This window comes from Teleopsis dalmanni, chromosome 1 (genome assembly GCF_002237135.1).
Source record: "Teleopsis dalmanni isolate 2A chromosome 1, ASM223713v2, whole genome shotgun sequence".
Classification (NCBI taxonomy): domain Eukaryota; kingdom Metazoa; phylum Arthropoda; class Insecta; order Diptera; family Diopsidae; genus Teleopsis; species Teleopsis dalmanni.
This window is the reverse complement of record NC_051846.1, coordinates 180,297,807-180,307,117: the sequence shown is the minus strand read 5'-3', so window position 1 is coordinate 180,307,117 and position 9,311 is coordinate 180,297,807.

The window sequence follows — 9,311 nt, the reverse complement described above, 5'->3', positions numbered from 1 at the left end:
CTCAACAGAATACGCCAACAAACAAACCCGTTTGTACCAAACTGACCAAAAAGTTGTCGATCATTAAAGTCCGTTTAAAGTGGATCAGATATCTAAGCAGATCAAATGTAAGTAGATCCAGTCTAAACAGGATATGGAGAAACATCACATTTTGTAACATTCAGAACAAAAACCCGGCAAACTGCAAAGATTATTCGAAGTGAATAACATATCTAAGCAGATTAAATGTGGGTAGACATAATCTGAACAGACTAAACATAATCTGAACAGAGTAGACATAATCTGAACAGAGTAGATATAATCTGAATAGATTATAGAGTAGATATAATTTGAATAGATTATATCTATTATATATATATTATAATTTATATAATATATAAAGATTATATAGACATAATCTGAACAGAGTAGACATAATCTGAACAGAGTAGATATAATCTGAATAGATTATAGAGTAGATATAATTTGAATAGATTATAGAGTAGATATAATTTGAATAGATTACATCTGAATAGATAGATCTGAATAGATTATATCTACAGATAGACGCCTACTGTTGTGATAATAATATAAGATGTTTCAAGAGGTGAGTCTGTTTTTAATTGAGTGGATGAACGAAAAAAAAAATCAACTTCTCTGCGCTTGCAGAACTAAATGCGAAGAGCAGACATATTGTATTATCTATAGTGCTGTTCGTAATTTTGCATTTATTGATAAACTATTGTATTCTACCCTACTCATAATTACATTAATAATATTACATTAATAATTACATTAATTAGTAATAATAATAATGCAGTATAAATTACCTTACTTTGTTTTACTTCAGTATTATCTTGAAAAGTCTTAATCCTTTCCACATCAATGTCTACTCTGACTACTCTTATTCGTGAATCAATTCGTTTATTCAGGAATTTGAAAATAATTTTCTTATATTGTGTAATAGTAGGACATTTTCCAAGGATTTGTTAGGTTATCTCTGTGTCTTGCTAAACGCACCTTATGCTTATATAAAAAATAGTGACCGATTATCACTTCAATCATTGTTTGTAAATCTGATCTGTGCAGATTTAAGAAATAATTTCTATTTTCTTATGAGTAATTCGGGAAGAATAGTTTTGTATCGAGAAATTCTTTCCAGTTAAACCATTTATAGTTAGATCTATTACCAAATTCCGATTTGTTTAGACTTATGAAATGATTTTTGCTTGCTCTAACAATTGTCCTCGGCTTATATGGTTGTCTTAGCATATTGAAAATGATAAATATATTTAAAAAATTAATCTTTCAAAAATGAATATATTTATTTTTTTGAACCAGAAGATTTTAAGAGAATTATAAAGCAACAAACGAATATTAAAAGGCAACCACTTCAAACGGATGAGCAGTTAATGAATATTAAAAAAAATAGTGGACTTAAAAATAATCTGCAATTTAAAGTTAAAGGAAAATTATCTCACAAAAAATAAAATTAAAAATAAATACATCTGGAAAGAAAGTAGTCATGTAAATCTTATGTATTATCAATCTTATGTCTTGTAATATAGTCGCTTAAGTTATTCTCTATTTAAGCCATGATCATAAATTTTATTACCATTTGGGCACATACTCCAATTTATGTCAGTCGATGGCTCCATCATACTTTTTCAGCTGCTCGTCAAAAAATAATCATAACAAATCTAGTACTTTAATCGACTAAAAAAATTTTTATGTTTTCCAAACAAATGTGGCCTACATTCACCCTAATTTGTGATTTCTTTACCAAGTCTATGCCAAGCTAAGAAGTCTTCATACACTCGTAGGTCTGCGCTAAGCTAAACCAAAAAGCTCATAAACCAAAAAGAAGTCATGCAAAGTAATGAGAGCGAAGAGACTGGGTAGGTGGTAGTAGGGTGATGTACTGGGTAGGTCTGATTTTAAATAGAGCTACAAACAATTTACGATTACTAATCCAGAGTTTTGTAGTACAAAAGTTTTCGTTTTCGAACTCCGCAACAGAAGACCGCATAAATCTTGCGTTTTGTAGAAGTAATCCGTTATTTGCAAGACTTGTGCGAATTACAAACGCAAAAGTACATAAATTTTACGCGCCTAACAACCAACACATAGACACTTAGACACTTAGACACTTACTTAGATAACCAATTTTAGCGGAGAAGGTCGGTCTAACGCACATCATATATTACGAGTACGAGGTGAACGCTGTTGATGTTGATGTGGATGTTGATGTTGTTGCTGTGTAGAGCCTTAGGGTAACGTGACAACTTTGATTACTGGCTTATTACGATACCACAAACATTTTACACATCAAAAGCAACAACAGCAAAATTGTTGACGCCTTAATGTAATAAACACATACACGCATTATTTATGCATAAACATTGCTAAATTACACACTAACACACACACACACATTCAACCAAATGCCGCTAACCTTTTACCATATACAACATAAATATATTTAAATACATTGAGGTTAATATGTGTTTGTAATCGAAATCAACCTTTCGCAACGCATCAACGTAATTTTCACACATGCACTTCTGTGTTAGAACAACAACAAGAAACAGCAACACCAATAGCAAAAACAACAACAAAAACAATAGCAATGGCAAGCATAATAATAATGATTATTTAGCTTTTAGTTGTTATTGTTGTTGTTGCTGCTGTTGCTGTTGTTTTAAACCAAGCGAAACCCATATTGTATTGTGGAGGTGGAGTAGTAAAATACATTGAAACCTTTGGCTTTTCGTGCCTAAAGCACTGCAATAAAATTCAAATTTTACACTCACAAACAAACACACACACATAAAATAACACAAGAACACAAGACCACAAACAATACGAAGCTTCATTTTGTCAACAAGAAAAATGAGGGGAAAATGATTTTTTAAACTAGAAAATTGCTGTTATTAACATTGTATTGAGAAGAATTTAACCGCGGCATTACTTGCATGCACTTTAAATGAAATTGATAAATAATAATTTTAATAATATTTTTAAACAATAATATTTCATATATAAACTCAAAGTAAATATAAGATTACTACATAGTAAAAACATATTTAAATGTTAGAACAAAATATAATTCAATAAGCCTTTCAAAAAATTAGATTTCAATAAAAAAAATAAATAAAAATAAAAAATTATTTTATGTTTACTTTATTTTTTATTATTTTTAAATTATAGGTTGTACAGCATCATTTTTTTTTTAAACATAAGCAAAAGTCGCCAGCAACACATTGATTCTTCCGCAAAGCTGCCCAATACTACTGTATAGTTTTTACTTTTTATTTTACACACTAAAATATATATATGTTGCTATATTGGCAACAGTGTTTTTTTAAGTTGGTAATACTGTCACTGAAATCGATATCAAATTGCATATCAATATTCGTATTTGTTCAAAACTGATTATGTGGTATTTTATTAACCTGAGTTTACTGGATCAAGATAATCAATTACAGATTCTATATGTTGGGATCAAAGGCTACGAAAAACTGCCGTGTTAACAATGAAAGAAGCAGGATCATTAGTTTTATACCCAGAACGCTACTGTTTCCCAGAAATGAGTAACATTTCGTTAGAAGGAAAAAAGAGAAAATTGTACTGAAAAAACATAACAGGTTAACTACATACAATTGTAGAGAAGACGGGCTAGTCGGAAAGGATGCTTCAGGACCTCCGTCGGAACACCTAAGTAATCGGGGCATATTGTTAACATCATACAAATTGTTACTGTGCTGAAGTTTTCAATAAAAGATGGGAAAACTCAAAGATATACTGCAATCTGTATGCAATCTGCTAGAATATTGAATCTCCCCTTCAAACATAACTGTCGCAGCTGTGAGGAAGACGTTGAAAGTGCCTTTCATCTATTCTGTCTTTACTAAGTTTATGCACGATGGCGACTCAAGATCTTGGTAAATTATATGATCTTGATCAATTACTACACCTCCTACTAAACAGCATTCTAAGTTTCGTCACACGTTCTAGGTGGTTTTAAACCCTGAGTTTCCTCCATATACGGTAACACAATGGGCCAATGGGCCTAAGTGGATCCCCTAAGGATTGTAGGAAGAAGAGATCAGGAACCATATGCTAGAAAGCTGCCTTACACAAATCACATAATTCAGAAAGATGAATCATATTTCACTTTAATAAAGTGAAAATCGTCTCCGATGATATTTGAGGAGGTGAAAATCATAAAGAACATGCTTCAAAGACTGGGCTATATCACAAAAAATGTTCACAACTGGCATAAATAATTCACAGAAGGCAAAGAAAGTGTTACGAAGAAAAATCGAAATGGATGACATCAGCAACAACAAATGAACAATGTATCAAAGAAGTCAAGGATTTGATGCTCAAAAGTCGTCGATTAAAAATTAGATACTTTGTTGATACTGTATGACGTCGTTTAAGTCAGTTAAGTTCATATTCAAAGCTGTTTTGCGACTGAACAGTTAAATCTCTTTTGCGGCCAAAAACACTCAACTTTTGTAAAAAATGTCGAGTTAAAGTCTATTAAATAATATTTTCCAATTATTGAAATAAGACGAAAAACTTGTAAACTGGATATGGGGCTAAAGTCTATGCATTTAATTCTGAAACAACCAAGTAACTTAGCGAATACCATACAAAAGAAGACTCAAGACCGAAATGGTCACATAAAAATCGTTCAAGCATCATGATCAATTAACACTTTTGGTTGATTATCATAATGTGGTGCATTTTACTTTCCTTCCATGTGGCCAAACTGTTACCAAGAGTTGTTATTTGAATATTAGGCAATGTTTTCATGGATATATTAGCAAACCGAATCCAGAATTATGGACAGGCAATTCTTCATATTAACAGCACGATAATGCACAACCTCACCTTGCGTTGTTTCTTCAACATAATTTCCCGGAGTATTCAGCTCTTTTCACTCTACAGCCATTATATTCATTCGATTTTGCACTGCCCAACTTCTGGAACTTTTCTGAGCTTAAAAGGCCGTTTGAGACCAAAAGACACAATTAGAAAAGTGAAAACCGATGAGCAGTGATAAATGTCTAAGACGCAATACTATGGCGATAAATAGCTCTACTATTGCACTATAATCTTTTGTCAAATGGATGTGGCCAAGAAATTGAATTTAAGTCCCATCAATGTCTTCCAAAAAATATTTTGCAGTTCTCGGATACTTTACGATTTTATGTTCATTTTACTGCCAAAAATTATGCTATAAAATTTATTAAATGCGTTTGTAGTAAATGTGCTTGCGAAATATGAAGTAAAATATTAAAATGCAATGTAATGTATCTGTTGCATATATTTAGACTCGGCTTTTGAAGCCGATCTTTTGTTAAGGATCAGGAAAAGATATATTTTTACATAGGAACTATCACTAATTCTTAATTCAAAAATATGATTTCTTCCAATATATAATATATATATATATGATATATAAACAATTTTCTATTTCTTGATAAATAAATAATTTTTCATTGATATATAATTCGTTAACAATGCAACTACGAATTATTTGATGTTTATCTTCTGTCATAGCATTGTGTGCCGCAACAATCTTGTCCACGACACTAGTAGCTCAAGGAATTTGACTTCTTGTCGATAGATATGACGAAGAGAGACGGAGTAAAAGCAAAAAATATCCGTTCTTGACCTAAGGATAAGGATTGTGACTCCTGATAGAGAGATATGACAAGGAAATTGAATAAAAGGAGAACATTTCAGTTCTAGGCTATGACTTTGACTCCATATAGAGTTATTATAACGAAAGAAAGTAAAAAGAAAAAATTTGCAATTTTATCCTTTCGATAAGGATATGGCGAAAAAACAGAATAAAAGTGGGAGATATCAGTTTTGGCTTTAGGTTTAAGTCTTTAAGTGCATATAGAGATATCGCGAAGAAAGAGAGTAAAAAGAAAAGATTTCAGTTCCATTTTAGGATACGAATTTTGAGCTCCTATAGAGGAATATAGCGAAAGGAAAATAAAAGGGGATCATTTCAATTCTGGCTTTAGAACCACGCCTTTAACGTCATATAGAGATATCGAAAACAAGGAGAGCTAAAGGAAAAGATTTGGTCTTAGAATAAGGGTTTTTGACGCCGTATAGAGAGATATGGCGAGAAAAATAGAATAAAAGAAAGACACTTTAGTTCTAGCTTTAAGACTAGGACTTTGACTCTATATAGAGATATCACGAAGAAGGAACGTAAAAGCGAAAGATTTCAATTCTGACCTTAGCACTAGGTCTTTAAGCTTTGCAATTCTAGTCTTTCGATAAGGACATGGCAAGAAAAACAGAATAAAAGGAGGACATTTCAGTTTAGCTTTAGGACTAGGCCTTTGAAAAAATTTCAGTTCTGCCATAAGGATAAGGATTTAGACGCCGTATATAGAGTTGTGGTGAAGAGAGTGAATAAAAGAAGGAAATTTCATGTCATCTTAATAAGATTTGTATTAATTGAGGAACGACAGTATATATTTGGGCATATGGTTTGATCTAGTCATAGCTCTCTCAATTCTCAAGGTTTTTAATAAATTTACATGATACATATGTGAGTGGATTTTAGATATTTTCCGCAGTTAGTGTTTCATATTACCAGGTAATATCAGTTTCTTACTTGCTTAGTTTAACTATTTGAATTGAAATTATTATAACGTCATAGATAATATTTAACATAACGAAATATGTATAGATGATTTAGTAACTACGATAACCAATACAACATACATATGTCCTGAGAATACATTTGTGTGTCGTTTATATAGCGTTTATAAATTCTCAAATATAATTTATATAACCAACTGAGTTAGAATTTAACTAACTTCTTACGGAATGTCACCGCTAATACCAATTTCAATCTACTAATATTTGTAAAAGGTGCATAAATATTTGTTTACAAATCCATATGCGAGTATATGTGTACAAACCATATTGATGGAGTCAGCCGTTTTCGGTGTTACCACAAACATAAGTGCAAATGAAAAATATTTCATATTTGAAACTGTGCAGATTTGCGACAATTTGTTGCCGGTAGTTACATTTACTGGCACAAATGTATCCACCACATTCACTATAAATTCAGAAACCATACATTATCTCATAGCCTAACCCAAAACATTGAATATTGGCACTGACAACGGTTACAGCAGCGACAACAATCGCAGCAACGGCAACAAAGGCAAGGAAGGCATTCGCAACGGTAAAGGCAAAGGCGACACCAACATCGACTGCGACAGCAACAGCGACAAGTTTTGTGACAGCAACAACATCATAGACAGATACACCAGCAGCAGCCGACAGGACGATAATAAATTTTCAAAAAGCAACATTTTCGAGGATGCTGACAGTAAATGCTGTCATCGGAAGGTTATGTTGCGTTCTTCATGCCTTTCCGCGCCAAAAGCGTTGCTTAGGTGACGTTATGAGTAGATTGTGTGACGTTGTGTTGCGTCATGTTATTCCGTGTTTTATGTGATCATCTATGGTAAGCAGCCTGTACTCTAACGTTGCATCCATGTTCCTTCCCAACACATTTATGCTGCCCCCAACAAATCCATGCTTGCGTTTGCCATATTTTTATGTATTTTATGTCTCTAAAATGATATTATAGAGCTGTTTTACTACTGATGATGACTTTAAATTTTTCTAAATTAGTTGTTTTTCTTTTAAAAAGTAAAAATTTAACCAATTTTTTTCTCCTTATCGAATATTTTAAGTTTTATGCAGGAATGGTAAGTGATTCTACGAGGCAAATTCATTAGAATCATAAAGAAAATTGTTTGAAACTGTCTTTACTGACTACCAATACGTATCGTATTAGTTAAACAGTGATAACTACCCCCAAAGATAGCCATTTCAAACAGAAAACACCTCTTGGGTAACCAATTTTTTTATTGGATGGTATTTCGTAGATAGTAGATAATCCAAAACTTTGATTAGAGAAAGTGGACGCTTTAAAAATATTCCGGACCGTCATACAAAGCTTGATTTAAACAACAACACTTGAGGAACAACGATCAACAATTGAGTTTTTTTTTAATCTATGTATTTTTTTACAAACTGTCAAGCATGTTTGACAATAAGTAATATTTACTACATTCTCCAGGTCAGTTTACTATCCAGACATATTCCTAATTATTTTGTTTCTGCAGCCTGTATTTATTAATTTATAAAAATTAATAACTAATATATAAAGTATCACAGTGTTCACTTCATACGGATACTTGGACACAGAGGGATCACAGGTAACGGTAGGACTAGCGTGGTTATCAAAGCAGGCGTTCGACTCTCTCAAATTCACTTCCAGGATATATATATTTCATTCGGAATGGCTAATCTGACCATTAAAAATTCAACAATGTCTAGAAAAGTTTGGGTAGTTGAAGATTCTTGTCAGACTACAAGACTTATTTGGTCCAATTTAGGACATGAGAAAAAACTCTAGTGATTTAGTTAATTCACTTTCAAATTTAATAGGTAAAAAAAATTTCTTTGTTGTACCTATTAAAAAGGGCATGATTAATGAAACCAAGGTACAAGTTTCAAGTGAAGATCAGTTTCGTAAAGTAATTGCTGAATTAGAGATAAAATCGAAACAATTTTATACGTATCAATTAAAAAGTAGTAAAGGACTAATAGTGGTCATAAAAGGTATAGAGGCAGGAGTTGATATTAAAGAAATTCACGATGCACTTAAAGAAAAAAACTTCGCAGCAAAAAGTATATTTAATATCTTAAATAGAGACCGTAAACCGCAACCAATATACAAAGTTGAGCTGTATCCAGACAGAAACAAGTTGAAAAGTGGCGAAGTCCATCCTATTTATTTGCTTCGCTTTCTTTTAAACAGAAAAATTACTATAGAGGAACCACACAAGCGTAATTTTCCAGTACAGTGCTTCAACTGCCAGGAATATGGACACACCAAGTCATACTGTAAACTTGCTAAAGTTTGTGTTATTTGTGCCAAAATCCATAGCTCAGATAAATGTCCTGAAAGCAAAGAAAACCCAGCAGTTAGAAAATGCTCAAACTGCGGTGATAGCCACACAGCAAACTACAGAGGATGTCCAGTTTTTACTGCTCTAAGACTAAAATTAAACGTTGCCCAAAGACAGCGCACCCCACAGCTTAATCTGCCAAACTTCACAACATCTCATTTCCCGCCCCTTCCACAGAACACTGGTCCTACATTGCAACCACCGGCTCCACCAATGCAGCAAATGACGTACGCAAATGCCATTAAACAAATTCCACTTCTTACCAATAGTTCCACTGTTGTTCCAGGCTTTGAA